General features: G+C 41.4%; 1 protein-coding gene across 1 annotated transcript in view; it reads left to right on the top strand.

Annotated features, from left to right (window-relative positions):
• plxnb2b (plexin b2b) overlaps positions 1–21,875 on the top strand; it is a 197,595-nt gene that overhangs the window by 128,431 nt on the left and 47,289 nt on the right. The gene's annotated exons all lie outside the window — the stretch shown is intronic.

Below are 21,875 nucleotides of genomic sequence, written 5' to 3'. Positions count from 1 at the left end.
AGTATGTGCAGAAATTCTTTGGTTGTGCAAATCCACAGTTTCACCAGCTGTCCAGGTGGTTGGTTTCAGATGATCCCGCAGGTGAAGAAGACGTATGTAAAGGTCCTGGGCTGGTGTGGTTACACGTGGTCTGCGGTTGTGAGACCTGTTGGACGTACTGCCAAATTCTCTAAAACAACGTTGGAGGCGGCTTATGGTAGAGAAACAGCTTTTTAACATTTTAAATTGGCCTTTTATTGTCCCCAGTGTAATGATGTAATGATCATGCTGTTTAATCAACTTCTTGATATGCCACACCTGTCAGGTGGATGGATTATCTTGGCGAAGGAGAAATGCTCACCAACAGGAATGTAAACACATTTGTGCACCAAATTTGAAAGAAATTCGCTTTTTGTGCCTGTGGAACATTTCTGGGATCTTTTATTTCAACTCATGAAACATCGGACCAACACTTTACATGTTGTGTTTTATATTTTTGTTCAGTGTATTACACCAAAATAGTATTGAGTAGAGATCATAAGTACAGTACACAAATCTGAAAGATCTTATTTAAAACATGATAAACCACGATTTAATGGTATTGCCATAAATATTGGATTTTGGATTCCGTAATGGATTTGGACTCAAATCTAGGTGGGCCCCGTAACGTAATAAAATCCACAAAGGAGCCTTTGACTGAAAATAAATGACAGTTTTCACTCAGCCCACTTTTTTTCCTTAGATCTGATTAGAATACAATAGCCTCAATACGTAAAACATGTGTAACTATGTATTTTGGTCAGGCAGAACCAAACAGCACTGAATGAGAGCAAATTTGACTTTCATCATAAATATTGATATTTCTGCCTATTGTATATCTGTTTACAAGTCTATATTTCCAAGATGCTTTAAAATTTATTTAACCTTTATTTAACTAGGCAAGTCAGTTAAGAACAAATTCCTATTTACAATGACGGCCTAGGAACAGTGGGTTAACTGCCTTGTTCAGCGGCAGAATGACAGATTTTTTCCTTGTCAGCTCGGGGATTCAATCGTGCAACCTTTTGGTTACTAGTCCAACGCTCTAATCACTAGGCTACCTATTCTAATGTTGTTTGTTTCTGAATGCAGGTCAGACAACTGACTACTTGTATTCCACATTTTGTACAATATCAGCGATTGCAATATTGGATTACATGAGTTTGTGGCCCACCCCTTCCAGCCAGGCATTATTCTGCAAGTTCTGAGGTTAGGGGCAGTGTCAAAATATTTATAAATTTAACCACTTTTGCAATAAAATATTTTTTCACAACCATCCATTTTATAAATGGGAGACATTAGAGATGTGAAGAAATATGGTTGTGTTTTGTTCCATCTAGGGTAAGGGTTTGTTCCATCTAGGGTAAGGGTATCTCAAAAACTAAAGTCCTTTTTTAAGAATTGGCCACTAGCCTAAAGGTGCTCCATTCTCATCTCAAGGGAGGGGTTCTGTGTGAAGTACTGTACACTCCCTTCTAGATGTGCTGGGGGTGGTACCGTCCAACACTTACTATAAAAGCAGGAGGCAGCACGCCAATTTGGCAATTTGATTTGATTTATTAGGATCCCCATTAGCCGATGCCAATGGCGACAGCTAGTCTTACTGGGGTCCGACACACAACCATAAAGACATTTCAGACCAAAAAAAGACTACAATTTACCTACATTTAAAACCATTAACATGTAGTGTGTATCTATCAGTTACACATACACGTCAGTACATGCACACAATAAGTAGGTCACATGGGGAGAGGCGTTGTGCCGTGAGGTGTTGCTTTGTTTGTTTTTTGAAACAGGTTCTGTTCACGTGCGCTATATAAGATGGAAGGGAGTTCCATGCACTCATGGTTCTGTATAATACTGTACATTTCCTTGAATTTGTTCTGGATTTGGGGACTGTGAAAGACCCCTGGTGGCATGTCTGGTGTCAGTGCTGTGTGTAAGTTGACTATGTAAACAATATGGAATTTCCAACACATTCATGTGTGACGCAGTCAGAAGTGACGCAGTCAGTTTTTCCTCAACTCTTACCCAAGAGAGACTGGCATGCATAGTATTAATATTATCCCTCTGATTACAATGAAGAGCAATATGTGCGGCTCTGTTCTGGGCCAGCTGCAGCTTCACTGGGTCTTTCTTTGCAGCACTTGACCATATGACTGGACAATAATCAAAATAACATAAAACTAGAGCCTGCAGGACTTGCTTTGTGGAGTATGGTGTCAAAAAAGCAGACCATCTCTTTATTACAGACAGACCACTCCCCATCTTTACAACCATTAATTCTATTTTTTGTCTAAAAATAGAAAAGCGTTGAGGGCCTAAAGAGATTCCCTGCAGTACATCACACTTTACATGTTTGATATAAGAGAAGCTTCCATTAAAGAAAACCATCTGAGTTATATTAGATAGTTTGCTCTGAATCCATGATATGGCAGAGGTTGAGAATCGATAACACATAAGTTTTCTGAACAATAGGTTATGGTCAGTAATATCAAAGGCTACAGTACAGCTCCCATAATCTTCTTATCTATTTCTTTCAACCAATCATGAGTCATTTGTGTCAGTGCAGTACACGTTGAGTGCCCTTCTCTATAAGCATGCTGAAAGTCTGTTGTTAATTTGTTTAAAGATAAATAACATTGTATTTGATCAAAGCACAATTTTTTCCAACAGTTTGCTGATAGGTCTGCTTTACCACTGTTGGGTAGCAGATTTACTTTGGCTTCTCTCCAGGCCTGAGGACAAAGACTTTCCTCTAGGCTCAGATTAAAGATATGAAAGATAGGAGTGGCTACAGAGTCAGCTACCATCCTCAGTAACTTTACATCTAAGTTGTCAGTTTCAGGTTTGTCATTATTGATCAATAACAATAATTTTTCCACCTCTCCCACACTAACTTAACAAAATTCTAACATAATGCTTTTCTTTCATTATGCTTGAGTACAATGGCTCACTGTTCATGTTTGGCATTTCCTGCCTAAGTTTGCCCACTTTGCCAATGAAGTAATCATTGAAATAATTGGAAACATCAAATGTTTTTGTGATGAAATGCTATGAAAGATGGAGTTGAATCATTCTTTATATCATTGATCTTGGCATTCATAATACAGTTTCTTGTTCTTTTTGTTGAGTTTAGTCACTTAATTTCTCAATCTGCACTAAGTAAGCCAGTCAGATGTGCAGCCAGAATTATTAGCCACTCCTTTTTCCCCATCTCTTTCAGCCATATATTTTTTTAATTCCTCATCAATCCATGGAGCCTGAACAGTTCTAACAGTCCGTTTCTTAACAGGTCCATGTTTATCAATAATTGGCAGAAGCAATTTCATACATTGTGCATGCTCCTTATTAATCACATCAGACCAGCAAGTATTTTTAACATCATCCACATAAGAGTCACAGAAAAATATTCTGTATGATCTCTTATACACTATTTTAAGCGCAGTTTTTGGAACTTTGGCTTTCCTGGAAATAGCCACTATATTGTGATCACTGCATCCAATGGGTACAGATCCAGCTTCAGAACAAAATTTAACATTATTAGTACAAATGTGATCTTGGATTATCTTGTTCCTGCAGTATTTGTAAACACCCTAGTAGGTTATTTTATAACCTGAACCAGATTACAGGTACTGGTTACAGTGAGAAGTTTCATCTTGAGCGGACAGCTTGATGAAAACCAGTCAATATTCAGGTCCCCAAGAAAACAGACCTCTCTGTTTACATCACATACACTATCAAGCATTTCACACATATTATTTAAATACTGACTGTTAGCACTTGGTGGCCTATAGCAACACCCCAAAATAAAAAAGGTTTTAGAGTTGCCAGGTGAACCTGCAACCACAACACTGTAATAACACTTGAAATACACTACGTGACCTAAGGTATGTGGACACCTGCTCGTCGAACATTTCATTCCAAAATCATGGTCTTTAACATGGAGTTGGTCTCCCCTTTGCTGCTATAACAGGCTCTACTCTTCTAGGAATACTTTCCATTAGATGTTGGAATATTCAGCCACGCGAGCATTAGTGAGGTCGGCACTGGTGTTGGGCGATTAGGCCTGGCTCGCAGTGGAATTCCAAATCATCCCAAATGTGTTCGATTGGGTTGATGTTAGGGCTCTGTACAGGCCACTCAAGTTCTTCCACACCGACCTCGCTTTGTGCACGGGGGCATTGTCATGCCTTAACAGCGAAGGGCCTGCCCCAACTCTTGCCACAAAGTTGGAAGCACAGAATCGTCTAAAATGTAATTGTATGCTGTAGCGGTAAGATTTCCCTTCACTGGAGCTAAGGGGCCTAGCCCGAACCATGAAAAATAGCCCCAGCTCCTCCTCTACCAAACTTTACAGTTGGAATTACGCATTGGGGCGGACTGCCAGATGGTGAAGCGTGAGTCATCACACCAGGAACTTGACCATTATCTGCCTGGGCCTGTCACCTGGGCCAGTGGTAGGTTTTCCAGTCCTGTGGGTTCGCTCCACCTGAATCTTCCTGTGGTCCAGCTTCAGTTTCTCTGAGATCATTTCCCTCACTTTGTCCTCAGACTCCGTCCAGGTCTCGTGGAGATTTTGCAATTCCGTCAACAACAATGTTGTTCCGCCTTGATTGTCACTTGATAATCAGTTTTCTCTGTCATTATTGTCACAGATTAACATAAAGAACTGATGTCCTCTCTCAATGACTTACAGATTGCTGTCATCTTGCCGTCATCCTGTTTAAACTTATCGAGCTGACCCTGGGAGAACTGCAAACTGTTCTTCAGGTCCTGGACATCTCTGGTCAGGTCGTCCATTCTTTTATTAGTTGACTCCACCAGTATTTGGACACAACACTTTAAGCTATTTTCTAGTTGTTGTAACTGCTTGTAGATGTAACGGCATTCCTCTCTCTCTTCATAAGAAGAGGTGGAGTAGTGATCGAGCCAAGGCGCAGCGGGTTGTGAATACATGATGATTTATTAAATAAACAAAACAGACAAAGACGAAAACGAACTATACTTGATATAACTAACAAAATAACAAAACGATGTAGACAGACCTGAACAAACAAACTTACAAATACACGAAGCACGCTGACACAGGAACAGACTACATAAACGCACGAACAAACCGAAACATTCCCGTATGGTGTAACATCGACACAGACACAGGAGACAATCACCCACAAACAAACAGTGAGAACACCCTACCTAAATATGACTCTTAATTAGAGGAGAACGCAAAACACCTGCCTCTAATTAAGAGCCATACCAGGCAACCAAAACCAACATAGAAACACATAACATAGACTGCCCACCCAAAACACATGCCCTGACCTAAACACATACAAAAACAACATAAAACAGGTCAGGACCGTTACAGTAGAACTATTTTTGTTTGTTTAACCTGTCTAGGATCAGCGTGGCGCTAGCGGCACTCCCCCCCCCCCCCCCCCACTGAAAAACCAGTGCCGCGAAATTCAAAAAAAATATTTTTTTAAAATATTTAACTTTCACACATTAAAGTCCAATACAGCTAATGAAAGACACAGATCTTATGAATCCAGTCAACATTTCCGATTTTTAAAATGTTTTACAGGGAAGACACAATATGTAAAGATGTACATCTATTACCTAAAAACACATTAGCATAATCCACCATCTTTTATTTGTCCACCAACACCAGTAGCCATCACCAATTCGGCTAAACTAAGATATTTATAGCCCCTAACCAACAAAAAAACTCATTAGATGACAGTCTGATAACATATTTATGGTATGGGATAGGTTTTGTTAGAAAAAAGTGCATATTTCAGGTATATGGCATAGTTTACAATTGCACCCACCATCACAAATGGACTAGAATAATTACAATGAGCAACGTGTTTACCTAACTACTAATCATCAAACATTTCGTAAAAATACACAGCATACACGAATCGAAAGACACAGATCCTGTGAATACAGACAATATTTCAGATTTTCTAAGTGTCTTACAGCGAAAACACAATAAATCGTTATATTAGCTTAGCACATAGCAATTAGCAGCCCAGCATTGATTCTAGCCAAAGTGAGCGATAAAAGTCAACATCGCCAAAAGATATTAATTTTTTCACTAACCTTCTCAGAATTCTTCCGATGACACTCCTGTAACATCACATTACAACATGCATATACAGTTTGATCGAAAATGTTTATATTTAGCCACCAAAATCATGGTTAGACAATGTGAAATGTCGACAAGCTGGTAAAGAAAACATCCTTGCGCCACTTAGACAGTGATCTACTCTTATACATAAATACTCATAAACGTGACTAAAAAATATAGGGTGGACAGTGATTGATAGACAATTTAATTCTTAATACAATTGCGTTATTACATTTTTTAATTTATCCTTACTTTTCAATACAGTTTGCGCCAAGCGAAGCTACGTCAAAAAACATGGCGTCCTAAGCCACTAAAATGTTTCGACAGAAACACGATTTATCATAATAAAAATGTCCTACCTTGAGCTGTTCTTCCATCAGTATCTTGGGCAAAGGATCCTTTCTTGGGAGAAATCGTCTTTTGGTGGAAAGCTGTCCTCTTGCCATGTGGAAATGTCAACTACGTTCGGGATGAACTGAAAAGCGTGCCCAACTTTTCACATCGTTGCAAAAATAAATGTCCCAAAATCGCACTAAACGGATATAAATTGCTATAAAACGCTTTAAATTAACTACTTTGTGATGTTTGTAACTCCTATAACGAGTGAAAAGATGACCGGAGAAATATAACAGGCTAAACTAACGCTTGGAACAGGAGAGGGTCGGTGTCTTCCACGCGCGTTACGCAGCAAGAAAAGACTTGCTAGCTAAAGGTTTTTTTCATTTGTAGGGCCTGTGAACGAGCAATCGAGCCCGTTGGAATCGTCATCACGTAAAGGCATCCAGGGGAAGACGTAAGAAGTGTCCGTATAGTCATAGCAACGACAGTGCCCGTTTAAATGACTTCAGAAAAGTGGCCAACGTTTCTCAAATCTGACTCCATGTCAGGGAAATTGCTGTAGAATGGGCTCTGTTCCACTTAGAGACAAAATTTCAACTCCTATAGAAACTATAGACTGTTTTCTATCCAATAATAATAATAATAATATGCATATTGTACGATCAAGGATTTTGTGGGAAGCCGTTTAAAAAATTAGCCACATTAGCATAAATAGTCTAAACAGCGCCCCCATCCCCAACAGGTTAAAAGATCCTTTACCTGTGATAGAGAGACACCACTGTCCTCAATGGTACTCCTGCCGGCTTTGATCTTTGTTATGGTAGCAACGTAGGTTACGCTGTTACTCCTCACAGTTCCAGACAGGGCAGGTCCGAGGGAAGATTGTAAACAACAACAACAAACAGCGAGGACAAACAGTCATAAACCCAGGACAATCCTCAGTCTCAGCCACAATCAATCAATCAATCAATTTTATTTTATATAGCCCTTCGTACATCAGATAATATCTCGAAGTGCTGTACAGAAACCCAGCCTAAAACCCCAAACAGCTAGAATGCAGGTGTAGAAGCACGGTGGCTAGGAAAAACTCCCTAGAAAGGCCAAAACCTAGGAAGAAACCTAGAGAGGAACCAGGCTATGAGGGGTGGCCAGTCCTCTTCTGGCTGTGCCGGGTGGAGATTATAACAGAACTATGCCAAGATGTTCAAAAATGTTCATAAGTGACAAGCATGGTCAAATAATAATCATGAATAATTTTCAGTTGGCTTTTCATAGCTGATCATTAAGAGTTGAAAAACAACAGGTCTGGGACAGGTGGCGGTTCCATAACCGCAGGCAGAACAGCTGAAACTGGAATAGCAGCAAGGCCAGGCGGACTGGGGACAGCAAGGAGTCACCACGGGCGGCAGTCCCGATGCATGGTCCTAGGGCCCAGGTCCTCCGAGAGAAAGAAAGAGAGAAGGAGAAAATTAGAGAGAGCCAAGATTTTCAAAATGTTCATAAATGACAAGCATGGTCAAATAATAATCAGGAATAAATCTCAGTTGGCTTTTCATAGCCGATCATTAAGAGTTGAAAACAGCAGGTCTGGGACAGGTAGGGGTTCCATAACCGCAGGCAGAAGAGTTGAAACTGGAATAGCAGCAAGGCCAGGCGGACTGGGGGCAGCAAGGAGTCACCACGGCCGGTAGTCCCGACGTATGGTCCTAGGGCTCAGGTCCTCCGAGAGAAAGAGAGAAGGAGAAAATTAGAGAGAGCCAAGATTTTCAAAATGTTCATAAATGACAAGCATGGTCAAATAATAATCAGGAATAAATCTCAGTTGGCTTTTCATAGCCGATCATTAAGAGTTGAAAACAGCAGGTCTGGGACAGGTAGGGGTTTCGTAACCGCAGGCAGAAACAGTTGAAACTGGAATAACAGCAAGGCCGGGCGGACTGGGGACAGCAAGGTGTCAGCATGCCCGGTAGTCCTGACGTATGGTCCTAGGGCTCAGGTTCTCAGAGAGAAAGAGAGAACGAGAGAATTAGAGAGAGCATACTTAAATTCACACAGGACACTGGATAAGACAGGAGAAGTATTCCAGGTATAACCAACTGACCCTAGCCCCCCGACACATAAACTACTGCAGCATAAATACTGGAGGCTGAGACAGGAGCGGTCAGGAGACACTGTGGCCCCATCCGAAGAAACCCCCGGACAGGGCCAAACAGGAAGGATATAACCCCACCCACTCTGCCAAAGCACAGCCCCCACACCACTAGAGGGATATCCTCAACCACCAACTTACAATCCTGAGACAAGGCCGAGTATAGCCCACAAAGGTCTCCATCACAGCACAACCAAGGGGGGGCGCCAACCCAGACAGGAAGTTCACGTCAGTAACTCAACCCACTCAAGTGACGCACCCCTCCTAGGGACGGCATGAAAGAGCACCAGCAAGCCAGTGACTCAGCCCCAGTAACAGGGTTAGAGGCAGAGAATCCCAGTGGAGAGAGGGGAACCGGCCCTGGAGAGACAGCAAGGGCGGTTCGTTGCTCCAGAGCCTTTCCGTTCACCTTCACACTCCTGGGCCAGACTACACTCAATCATATGACCTACTGAAGAGATAAGTCTTCAGTAAAGACTTAAAGGTTGAGACTGAGTCTGCGTCTCTCACATGGGTAGGCAGACTGTTCCATAAAAATGGAGATCTATAGGAGAAAGCCCTGCCTCCAGCTGTTTGCTTAGAAATTTTAGGGACAATTAGGAGGCCTGCGTCTTGTGACCGTAGCGTACGTGTAGGTATGTACGGCAGGACCAACTCGGAAAGATAGGTAGGAGCAAGCCCATGTAACGCTTTAAAGGTTAACAGTAAAACCTTGAAATCAGCCCTTGCCTTAACGGGAAGCCAGTGTAGGGAAGCTAGCACTGGAGTAATATGATCAAATTTCTTGGTTCTAGTCAGGATTCTAGCAGCCGTATTTAGCACTAACTGAAGTTTATTTAGTGCTTTATCCGGGTAGCCGGAAAGTAGAGCATTGCAGTAGTCTAACCTAGAAGTAACAAATGCATGGATTAATTTTTCTGCATCATTTTTGGACAGAAAATTTCTGATTTTTGCAATGTTACGTAGATGGAAAAAAGCTGTCCTTGAAACAGTCTTGATATGTTCGTCAAAAGAGAGATCAGGGTCAAGAGTAACGCCGAGGTTCTTCACAGTTTTATTTGAGACGACTTTACAACCATCAAGATGAATTGTCAGATTTAACAGAAGATCTCTTTGTTTCTTGGGACCTAGAACAAGCATCTCTGTTTTGTCCGAGTTTAAAAGTAGAAAGTTTTCAGCCATCCACTTCCTTATGTCTGAAACACAGGCTTCTAGCGAGGGCAATTTTGGGGCTTCACCATGTTTCATTGAAATGTACAGCTGTGTGTCATCCGCATAGCAGTGAAAGTTAACATTATGTTTTCGAATAACATCCCCAAGAGGTAAAATATATAGTGAAAACAATAGTGGTCCTAAAACGGAACCTTGAGGAACACCGAAATGTACAGTTGATTTGTCAGAGGACAGACCATTCACAGAGACAAACTGATATCTTTCCGACAGGTAAGATCTAAACCAGGCCAGAACTTGTCCGTGTAGACCAATTTGGGTTTCCAGTCTCTCCAAAAGAATGTGGTGATCGATGGTGTCAAAGGCAGCACTAAGGTCTAGTAGCACGAGGACAGATGCAGAGCCTCGGTCTGATGCCATTAAAAGGTCATTTACCACCTTCACAAGTGCAGTCTCAGTGCTATGATGGGGTCTAAAACCAGACTGAAGCATTTCGTATACATTGTTTGTCTTCAGAAAGGCAGTGAGTTGCTGCGCAACAGCTTTTTCTAAAATTTTTGAGAGGAATGGAAGATTCGATATAGGCCGATAGTTTTTTATATTTTCCGGGTCAAGGTTTGGCTTTTTCAAGAGAGGCTTTATCACTGCCACTTTTAGTGAGTTTGGTACACATCCGGTGGATAGAGAGCTGTTTATTATGTTCAACATAGGAGGGCCAAGCACAGGAAGCAGCTCCTTCAGCAGTTTAGTAGGAATAGGATCCAGTATGCAGCTTGAAGGTTTAGAGGCCATGATTATTTTCATCATTGTGTCAAGAGATATAGTACTAAAACACTTAAGTGTCTCTCCCGATCCCAGGCCCTCGCAGAGCTGTGCAGATCCAGGACAGCTAAGCCCTGGAGGAATACGCAGATTCAAAGAGGAGTCCGTAATTTGCTTTCTAATGGTCATGATCTTTTCCTCAAAGAAGTTCATGAATTTATTACTGCTGAAGTGAAAGCCATCCTCTCTTGGGGAATGCTGCTTTTTAGTTAGCTTTGCAACAGTATCAAAAATAAATTTTGGATTGTTCTTATTTTCCTCGATTAAGTTGGAAAAGTAGGATGATCGAGCAGCAGTGAGGGCTCTTCGGTACTGCACGGTACTGTCTTTCCAAGCTAGTCGGAAGACTTCCAGTTTTGTGTGGCGCCATTTCCGTTCCAATTTCCTGGAAGCTTGCTTCAAAGCTCGGGTATTTTCTGTATACCAGGGAGCTAGTTTCTTATGACAAATGTTTTTCGTTTTTAGGGGTGCAACTGCATCTAGGGTATTGCGCAAGGTTAAATTGAGTTCCTCAGTTAAGTGGTTAACTGATTTTTGTCCTCTGACGTCCTTGGGTAGGCAGAAGGAGTCTGGAAGGGCATCAAGGAATTTTTGGCATCGCGGGCTGCATTCAAGCCCTCAAGAAAACCCTAGCTAGTTGCTAGGCTAGCTGCTACGCCAAACAGCTCCTCAGACCTGGCCTTGGTCGGCAGGATCCCTGGATAGATAGTAGCAGTCCTTGCAACTGATGCAAACCGCGTTGCAGGATCTAAACTCAAAAAGGTAACTGGTCATTGACCAAACTTTTTCAATAGACTTTCAAAACATCAAAAACAACAAACTTTTCAAATCAACAAACCGAGCTCTCCTGCGTTCAACAGGAAGTTACGTATGTCTTGTACTGTAAAACCAGATACGTTCTGGCTACTCAAACATTGAGGAAACCGATTACCTAAAAAAAGAATGAGTAAAGAAACTTAAATAGCTGAAGTGAGTAGTACTAATGTACTGATGCATTTTTTTTTTGTAAGGTATACTTCAATTTAACGGGCCCACTAAGCCACACCTCCAATAATTTCCCAGTGTGTGTTGCCTTTTCAATTTAATTTAGTTACCACCCATGACTGTATTTGTTAGTGACAGAGACATGGTTGTTGAATTCGTTCTTTTTCAGTCCTGTGGCCTTCACCAAGTGAGTTCCTAGGCAAATATTATGATTTATAATTGAGCCATTACAGATATCATAATACAGTGGTCTGAAACTCATAATTTACAGTCCACGTCAGGCCTTCAAGTAGGGTTGCAAACTTCCACAAACTCCCCCCCCCCCCCCCCCCAAAAAAAAAAATCTGTAATTTTCCAACCCAGGATTTCTGGAAAAACAGGGACATTTACCAGAATTTTGCAACCCTAACTGTTAATCACATTACGCTTGCAAAGTGATGTGTAATTCCTATTGAAATCTAGCCAGCGTTAGGCTATCCAACATTTGAAATGTGTATTCACCCGCAACCTGCATTCATAATGACTGCTAGGGTTAAGAACAGTGGGAGGAAACTACCTAAGCCAATTTAAACTGGAACAACCATTTCAATAACAGGTGCAAAATTGGAAAAAATGTAAAAAAAAATATTTGTGTAGTATAACATTTATTTAATTATTTACTCAATGTACAGGCTAAAACACAGATAAAAAAAAAAAATCTAGCTGCAGTAGAGCATGCTGGGGAAAAAAGTGAATTTGTTATCATATTTTTATTTATTTTTTAGTCTCATTTACTTTTGAGTCAGTACCACATAAACACTAAGTAATAATGACTTTTCATTGACTTTGAGTAGAACTTACTGGAAGTGTTTAAGTAAAAAATGCCTTGGGTTTTGCCGTGTGGTAAGTGGAGTGTTCCAATATATGTAGCATGTTGCTTCATTGACAAGGCTACTGACGTTACACAAAATGTAAAAGGCAATAAGGGACGTTTCCACATACGACCAAATTCAAAAGTTATTGCTTACCGTTTCAAACATATCCATTTGCTTTTACGATGAAAAAAAAAACTTGTAGGAGGATTATACGTTTATATAAGTAGCATCCGTCGTAAAAGGAAATCAATGACAATGGTGGTCTTGTCAACCGGATGTATTTTCCCCCCAATCGCTATGACTTACTGGTGGCGTAATCTGCTAAAACAGTTGGTGTAAAGTTGCATGGTTGTGAGTTGAAATCCCACATGGGGCAGTTTATTTATAAAGGAAATATCACTCTGCTGCTGGTCCTCAAGTCAAACAATGCATATTGAAGTAGATCATTAAAACAACGCCTACATTTAGACACATCCATGTAATATATGTAATATAATAGGATTGTTAGGCCCCGGCAGTGTGTTTGTGAACAAAGCTGAAGAAAGACATTTTCTTTTGAAATTCATTCTTATTCTTAATTTTCTAGGTGATGACTGCACTTTTCTTCTCAACACAATACTGCAATTAATATAAGATCACATTTAAAAAATCAGTAACTATTCAACCATGGGGGATTCGAACTTGCACTGCATGTAGAAATAGATGTCAGAAACGCTGCCCCTTACCACTGTAGCTAATATAATTATCTGAACGTGCCAGTGGACTTCTGGTAAGTGAGAAAGTGTTGGGATCAGGTACAACTACGTGCCCAGCTGACCGTCACCAGCATCGTGGCTAATTTTGCCACGTTGGCCAATGAGAAAATTTACCAGCTAGCCATTTAAAACCAATGGTTTAACCTGCCTAGGACCGCTAGCGGAACCCCTCGCCAACAGCCAATAAAATTGCAGGGCGCCAAATACAAAACAACAGAAATCTCACAAATCAAATGTTTCAAACATACAAGTATTAGGCACCATTTTAAAGATACAATTCTCGTTAATCCAGCAACAGTGTCTGATTTCAAAAATGCTTTACAGCGAAAGATCCACAAACGATTATGTTATTATGTCACCACCAAGTCACAGATAAACCCAGCCATTTTTTCCCGCAGTGATATTGCAGAGAGCCACATGGATTGACAGAAATACTCATAATAAATGTTGATGAAAATACAGCTATTATACATGAAACTTTAGATACACTTCTCCTTAATGCAACCACTGTGTCAGATTTCAAAAAAACTTTATGGAAAAAGCATAATCTGAGAACGGCGCTCAGAGCCCAAACCAGCCAGAGTAATATACGCCATGTTGGGTAGTCAAAATTATTCATATATAAATATTCACTTACCTTTGATGATCTTCATCAGAATGCACTCCCAGGAATCACAGTTCCACAATAAATGCTTGTTTTGTTCGATAATGTGCATCATTTATGTCCAATAGCTTCTTTTGTTAGGGCGTTTGGCAAACAATCCAAAAGCGCGATCTGGTCGATTCGGACGACACGTTCAAAAAGTTATATTACAGGTCGAAGAAACTTGTCAAACTAAGTATAGAATCAATCTTTAGGATGTTTTTATCATAAAAGTTCAATACTGTTCCAACTGGAGAATTCCATTGTCTGTAGAATTGCCCTGGAACGAGAGCAACCTCTCAAGTGAAAGCACGTGACTGAGAACGAGGTTGTAGGCAGACACCTTAGTAAAACAGCTCCCATCCGGCCCCCCTTCACATGAGCAGCCTGAAACCACGTTCTAAAGACGGTTGATATCTAGTGGAAGCCTTAGGAAGTGAAAAATAACCCATATCCCACTGTGTATTCGATAGGGATGAGTTCAAAAACTACAAACCTCAGATTTCCTACTTCCTGTTTGGATTTTTTCTCAGGTTTTTGCCTGCCATATGAGTTATGTTATACTCACAGACATCATTCAAACAGTTTTAGAAACCTCAGTGTTTTCTATCCAGTACTACTAATATTATGCATATATTAGCATCTGGGGATGAGTAGAAGGCAGTTCACTCTGGGCATGCTATTCATCCAAAAGTGAAAATGCTGCCCCCTATCCCAAACAAGTTTTAAACCAATAGTCTTAGCAAAGTATGGCCCCTTAGAGATTTGAGCCACATTTAAATGGGCGTAGCCTTGAAGCGCACTCAAAACATTTTACCCACCCCTAAAATGAATATTTATGAGCAATTCCCTCCACCCACAACTTCTCACCTGAATGCATCGTTTGTTGGGCAAAGGCTGAAATTGTGGTAGAGAGTTGCCCTTTGAGAGTGAGTCGACCGAGACATCTCCCCCTCTCCATTCCCCCCCTCCACCCTCCACCCCTCTTTCACTGGATGTGCTTTGTCGCCATGCTTGGCTGAGCCCAAGTGGGCTCCTGTGGACCCCCAATGGGCTGTGGCGTGTCCGGTGAAGGGCCCTCATTAGTGGGTAGAGAGCTGGGATTAAGTGAATCTCAGCTGCAGGCAGGGCTCTACTATTTCTAGTCTACTCAGCGCTGGACTGTTCAGGGCTGGGCTATCAAGGCCAGATAAGGGTGTTTGTTTAGCCATTAGTCAGGCTCCGTTTAGCAGCCTCTCTCTGCTCTGCTCTGGGGGCCTCATCGAGATAGACCGACAGACAGGCAGCAGTGTGACGGATTAGGGATGAAAGGGGAGAACGATACTTTATAGGATTTGGTGGTAGATGTGAATGTAGGCAGAGTAGGTGGGGTTTTCTCTAACCTCTGGATCAAATCAAAAGTTATTTGTCACATGCTTCGTAAACAACAGGTGTAGATTAAAAATGAAACGCTTACAATGCAGAGATAAAGAAAATAGAGAAATATTAGAGAAGTAATAATAAATACACAATGAGTAGCCATAAATTGGCTATATACACAGGGTACCAGTACCGAGTCAGGATGTGCAGGGGTACGAGGTAATTGAGGTAGATATGTACATATAACTAGGAATAAAGTGACTAGGCAACAGGATTGATAGTAGAGAGTAGCAGTAGCATTTGTGATGAGTCAAAAAAAGTTAGAACAAAAATGGTCAACGCAGATAGTCCGGGTAGCTATTGGCAGTCTTTTGTCTTGGGGGTAGAAGCTGTTCAGGGTCCGGTCCTGTAATGTAGGTGTCCAGGTGGCAGTGTGGAGTGCAATAGAGATTGCGTCATCTGTGGATCTGTTGGGGCGGTATGTAAATTGGAGTGGATCCAGGGTATCTGGGATGATGGTGTTGATGTGAGCCATGACCAGCCAAAGCGCTTCATAGCTACAGATGTGAGTGCTACGGGGCGGTAGGCATTTAGACAGGTTACATTGGCGTTCTTGGACACAGGGACTATGGTGGTCTGCTTAAAACATGTAGATATTACAGACTGGGTCAGGGAGAGGTTGAAAATGTCAGTGGAGACACTTGCCAGCTGGTCAACGCATGCTCTGAGTGCGCGTTCTAGTAAACCGTCTGGCCCCATGGCCTTGTGTTAAAATCACCGACCACTAGGTGTGCTGCCTTTGGATAAGCATTTTCCTGTTTCCTCTATACAGCTCGTTGAGGGCGGTCTTAGTGCCAGCATGAGTTTGTGGTGCTAAATAGACTGATACGAAAAATATAGATGGAAACTCTCTTGGTAAATAGTATGGTCTACAGTTTATCAATTTGACCTGTGTGTGTGTGTAGCTAGTTACTAGATTCTGTATGGTTTTGCTGTAACTGGCTGTTGTCAGCAGTAAGTGGACTCCTAGGGTTGATATCTACTCCTAAACACTCAGTCTGTCAGTACACTGACTCATCTGGAGGTGTGACTGACACATAGCAGCCCACACAAACAGCCATTTAAAACCATCACAGCTCTCCCCTCTCTCTTTCTCCCCTCTCTCTTTCTCCCCTCTCTCTTTCTCCCCTCTCCCCCCCCCCCTCTCTCTCTCTCTCTCTCTCTCTCTCTCTCTCTCTCTCTCTCTCTCTCTCTCTCTCTCTCTCTCTCTGTCTGTCTCTCTCCCTGTCTGTCTCTCACCCTGTCGCTCTGTTTGTCTCTCTCTCTTTGTCTGTCTGTCTGTCTCTCTCTCTGTCTGTCTGTCTCTCTCTCTCTGTCTGTCTCTTTCTCCGTCTGTCTTCTCTCTTTCTTTTTCCATCTCTCCCACTCTGCTTTCACAAGTCAGGACAAATTCTCTCTCCACACTTCCCTCTGTTCACAGTCTCTCTCAGTGCGTCATTGTTTGAAAAGCACACTGCTTTACACAGTACCAGTGTTTAGGGTTGGGCAGTATCCGTTACAGATGAATGGGAGGGATTAGCGCCAGTCAGGTTTGGTTGTAACGTGTGTAAGCTTGGCGTTTTTAATCCACCAGCATGTGCACGCCCCATACTGTATGTGTGACTAGTGTAAGAATAGGATTCCCGGTGATATAACAGGATATACAGTGCACTGTTTAATGTACAGTATATTTAATGGAGACAATATTCCCTTTGAAACTCCAGAAACAGAAGGGTGAGACTAAACAATATTATGTTACAGGATGATACCTTCATGGCTCATTGGTATTTATGCTGCCGAAGTTAAATCATTATAACCAATAAGGTGTGTAATGGATTCCTTCCCTGACTTCTTAATTGTAGGAAGGTGTGGACTTGTTTGTTAATGAACGGGAAGACTGTGGGAAGAGTTTGGAGGACTGAGAGTGTTGGCTGGTGTCTATGCTGCAATGGGCCTGAGCTTTGAGGTAGTTTTGACTACTGGTGTGTGTGTCTCTTCTACAGTGGGTCTGGCTGCTGAAGGTGTGTGTGTCTCTTCTACAGTGGGTCTGGCTGCTGAAGGTGTGTGTCTCTTCTGCAGTAGGCCTAGTGCTTAATCAGGTTCCCTGCACGCCAGCTGTGTCCACAGCAAATAGCCTCTCTGTCCCAGTGAAGAGGACACTCATCCAGCAGGGAGGGAGGAGGCCAGAAAGAACTGGGAGATTATCCCAACCTGCTGCTGCGGTGTGAGGGACGGTGTGTGTATGTGTGTGTGTCTGTGACAGAGAGTGTGTGTGTACTGTATGTGTGCAAGCAGCGAATCAGTGTGTCGGCTACTCCACTTGCAGTTTGTAGTCTACTCTCCACTCAAGTGGCCAGCTGGCAGACAGTAGATAGCTAGGGCCTTGGGACCAGCGACGATGCAGTAAACAGACAAACAGGCTATCATTCCTAATGAGGAAATGTGCTGTACCTGAATGGAAAACGAAGTGGGGGCCATACTGACCTCTGCTACTCCCTGATACACAGACAAGTATATGTTTTCGAAATGCATACTGCCTCCAGCTCATTACAAGTGGTGTGTAACCAAATATTTATATATGCACTAGATGACTGATAGGGGGCACTGTTTTGAAGCCTCTGCACCTCCATCTTGGCACTACCCACCATTGTTATAAATATAAGCTATAGAAATGCATTTATTAATGTCTACATTTGTTTTTTGCCAGATTTATTATATTACAGACACCTTAATGGGTACTTTTATATTATACAAATAAAAATCGTAAATACATGCAATTTTGTTATTGAAACATTTCATTGAAATATTAATATATCCTCCTATGGAGGACTGCTTCTTCTGGGGAGTGCCAATATGGCCGATCGATGGCTTCAAAGCTTCTTTTTGGTAATCCAGAGTTTACAATGAGTTCCAAAAGTATTGGGAGAGAGTGTGTGTATGTGTTGTGTGTGTGTGTGTATGTGTTGTTGTTTTGGCTCTGTCCTCCAGCACTATTGATTTGAAATGATTTAATGACTGTGAGGTTAAAGTGCAGACAGTCAGCTTTAATTTGAGTGTATTTTCATCCATATCGGGTGAACCGTTAAGAAATTACAGATGTTTTCCTAAATAGTCCACCCATTTCAGGGGACGGAAGGTATTGGGACAAATTCACTTATGTGTATGAAAGCAGTCAAAAGTTTAGTATTTGGTCCCATAATCCTAGCACCCAATGATTAAATCAAGATTGTGACTCTACAAACTTGTTGGATGCATTTGCTGTTTGTTTTGGTTGTGTTTCTGATTATTTTGTGCCCAATATAAATGAATGGTAAATAATCTACTGTGTCATTTTGGAGCACAGGAGGTTGGTGGCACCTTAGGGAGAACGGGCTCGTGGTAATGACTGGAGCGGCATCAGTGGAATGGTATCAAATACATCAAACAAATGGTTTCCAGGTGTTTGATGCCATATTATTTGCTCTGTTCCGGCCATTATTATGAGCCGTTCTGTTTTGGAGTCACTTTTATTGTAAATAAGAATAGAATATGTTTCTAAACACTTCTATATCAATGTGGATGCTACCATGATTACGGATAATGAGTGAGAACGTTACAGAGGCCTACATTTCAACCCCCCCCCCCAAAAAAAATGCTAACCTCCCCTGTTATTGTAATGGTGAGAGGTTAGCATGTCTTGGAGGTATGATATAAAATGCTAACCTCCCATGTTATTGTAATGGTGAGAGGTTAGCATGCCTTGGATGTATGATATAAAATGCTAACCTCTCCTGTTATTGTAATGGTGAGAGGTTAGCATGTCTTGGAGGTATGATATAAAATGCTAACCTCCCCTGTTTTGTAATGGTGAGAGGTTAGCATGTCTTGGAGGTATGATATAAAATGCTAACCTCCCCTGTTATTGTAATGGTGAGAGGTTAGCATGCCTTGGGGTATTTGTATTTGTTATGGATCGATAAGGCAGCAGCAACTCTTCCTGGGGTCTGGCAAAATTAAGACAGTTATACAATTCTAAAAACATTACAATACATTCATAACAGATTTCACAACACACTAAGTGTGTGCCCTTAGGCCCCTACTCCACTACCACGTATCTACAACACAACATCCATGTGTACGTGTGTGTATAGTGCGTATGTTATCATGTGTGTATGCATGTGTCTGTGCCTATGTTCGTTTTGCTTCACAGTCCCCGCTGTTTCATAAGGTGTTTTTTATCTGTTTTTTAAATCTAATTTTACTGCTTATGTCAGTTACCTGATGTGGAATAGAGTCCCATGTAGTCATGGCTCTATGTAGTACTGTGTGCCTCCTATAGTCTGTTCTGGACTTGGGGACTGTGAAGAGACCTCTAGTGGCATGTCTTGTGGGGTGTGCATGGGTGTCTGAGCTGTGTGCTAGTCGTTTTAGCAGACAGCTCGGTGCTTTCAATGTCAATACCACTCACAAATACAAGTAATGAGGAAGTCAATCTCTCCTCCACTTTGAGCTAGGAGAGATTGACATGCATATTATTAATGTTTGTTCTCTGTGTACATCCAAGGGCCAGCTGTGCTGCCCTGTTCTGAGCCAAGTCCCTCTTTGTGGCACCTGAACACACAACTGAACAGTAGTCCAGGTGTGACAAAACTAGGGCCTGTAGGACCTTCCTTGTTGATAGTGCTGTTAAGAAGGTAGAGCAGTGCTTTATTATGGACAGACTTTTCCCCATTTTAGCTACCATGACCATGACAGTTTACAATCCAGGGTTATTCCAGGCAGTTTACACATTTTTTATTACAAGATTTAACTGAGGTTTAGGGTTTAGTGAATTATTTGTCCCAAATACTGTGCTTTTAGTTTAAGAAATATTTAGGACTTGCCACCCATTCTGAAACTAACTGCAGCTCTTTGTTAAATGTTGCAGTCACTGTAGTAGCTGATGTGTATAGTGTTGAGTCATCCGCATACATAGACACACTGGCTTTACTTACTGGCATGTCATTAGTAAAGATTGAAAAAAGTAAGGGGCCTAGACAGAAGCCCTGGGGAATTCCTGATTCTACCTGGATTATGTTGGAGACTTAAGGATCTGACCCTTGTTTTCAATTTTTGCCTAAAATGACATACCCAAACCTAACTGCCTGTAGCTCAGGACCTGAAGCAAGGATATGCATATTCTTGATACCATTTGAAAGGAAACACTTTGACGTTTGTGGAAATGTGAAATTAATGTAGGAGAATATAACACATTAGATCTGGTAAAAGATAATACAAAGAAAAAACATGATTTTTTTGTTTGTTTGTACCATCATCTTTGAAATGCAAGAGAAAGGCCATAATGTATTATTCCAGCCCAGGCAATTTTGATTTTGGCCACTAGATGGCAGTGTATGTGCAAAGTTTTAGACTGATCCAATGAACCAGTCCATGTCTGTTCAAAATGTTGTATCAAGACTGCCCAGATGTGCCTAATTTGTTTATTAATACATTTTCAAGTTCATAATTGTGCACTCTCCTCAAACAATAGCATGGTATTATTTCAATGTATTAGCTACTGTAAATTGGACAGAGCAGTTAGATTAACAAGAATTTAAGCTCTCTGCCCATATCAGATATTTCTATGTCCTATAATGTGTTTTTATTACTTAGAACCTCATGCTAATCACATTAGCCTACGTTAGCTTAACCGGCCCACAGGGGGGACACCGATCCCACTAGAGGTTAAAGAACACCCTCTGTATTCTGTTAGACAGGTAACTCTTTTTCCACAATAAAGCCATAACACATACTTTTTTCCAGCAGCAGACTATGATCAATAATGTCAAAGGCCGCACTGAAGTCTAACACAACATCCCCCACAATCTTTTTATCATCAATTTCTCTCAACCAATCATCAGTAATTTGTGTAAGTGCTGTGTTTGTTGAACGTGCTGAAAGTCTGTTGTCAATTTGTTTACCGTAAAATAGCATTGTATCTGGTCAAACACCATTTTTCCCAAAACTTTACTAAGGGTTGGTAACAGGCTGATTGGTCGACTATTTGAGCCAGTAAAGGGGACTTTACTATTCTTAGGTAGCGGAATTACTTTTGCTTCCCTCCAGGCCTGAGGGCACACGCTTTCTAGTAGGCATAAATTGAAGATATGGAAAATAGGAGTGGCAATATCGTCCGCTATTATCCTCAGTAATTTTCCATCCAAGTTGTCAGACCCCGGTGGCTTGTCGTTGTTGATGGACAACAATAATTTTTCACCTCTTCCACAATCACTTTACGGAATTCAAAATTACAATTCTTGTCTTTCATAATTTGGTCAGATATACTTGGATGTAGTGTCAGTGTTTGTTGCTGGCATGTCATGCCTAAGTTTGCAAGTCTTGCCAATGAAAAAATTATTAAAGTAGTTGGCAATATCAGTCGGTTTTGTGAGGAATTGGCCATCTGATTCAATGAATGATGGAGCTGAGTTTGCCTTTTTTCCCAAAATTTCAGTGCTCCAAAGCTTTACTATCATTCTGTGTCATTTATCTTTGTTACACTATGGTGGTTTGCTTGAAACATATAGGTATTACAGACTCAGTCGGGGAGAGGTTGAAAACATCAGTGAAGGCACTTGCCAGTTGGTCC

Source organism: Salvelinus fontinalis, chromosome 9 (assembly GCF_029448725.1).
Source record: "Salvelinus fontinalis isolate EN_2023a chromosome 9, ASM2944872v1, whole genome shotgun sequence".
Lineage (NCBI taxonomy): Eukaryota > Metazoa > Chordata > Actinopteri > Salmoniformes > Salmonidae > Salvelinus > Salvelinus fontinalis.
Note: the sequence above shows the minus strand (reverse complement) of the source record. Positions and strands in the feature narration are given on the sequence as shown.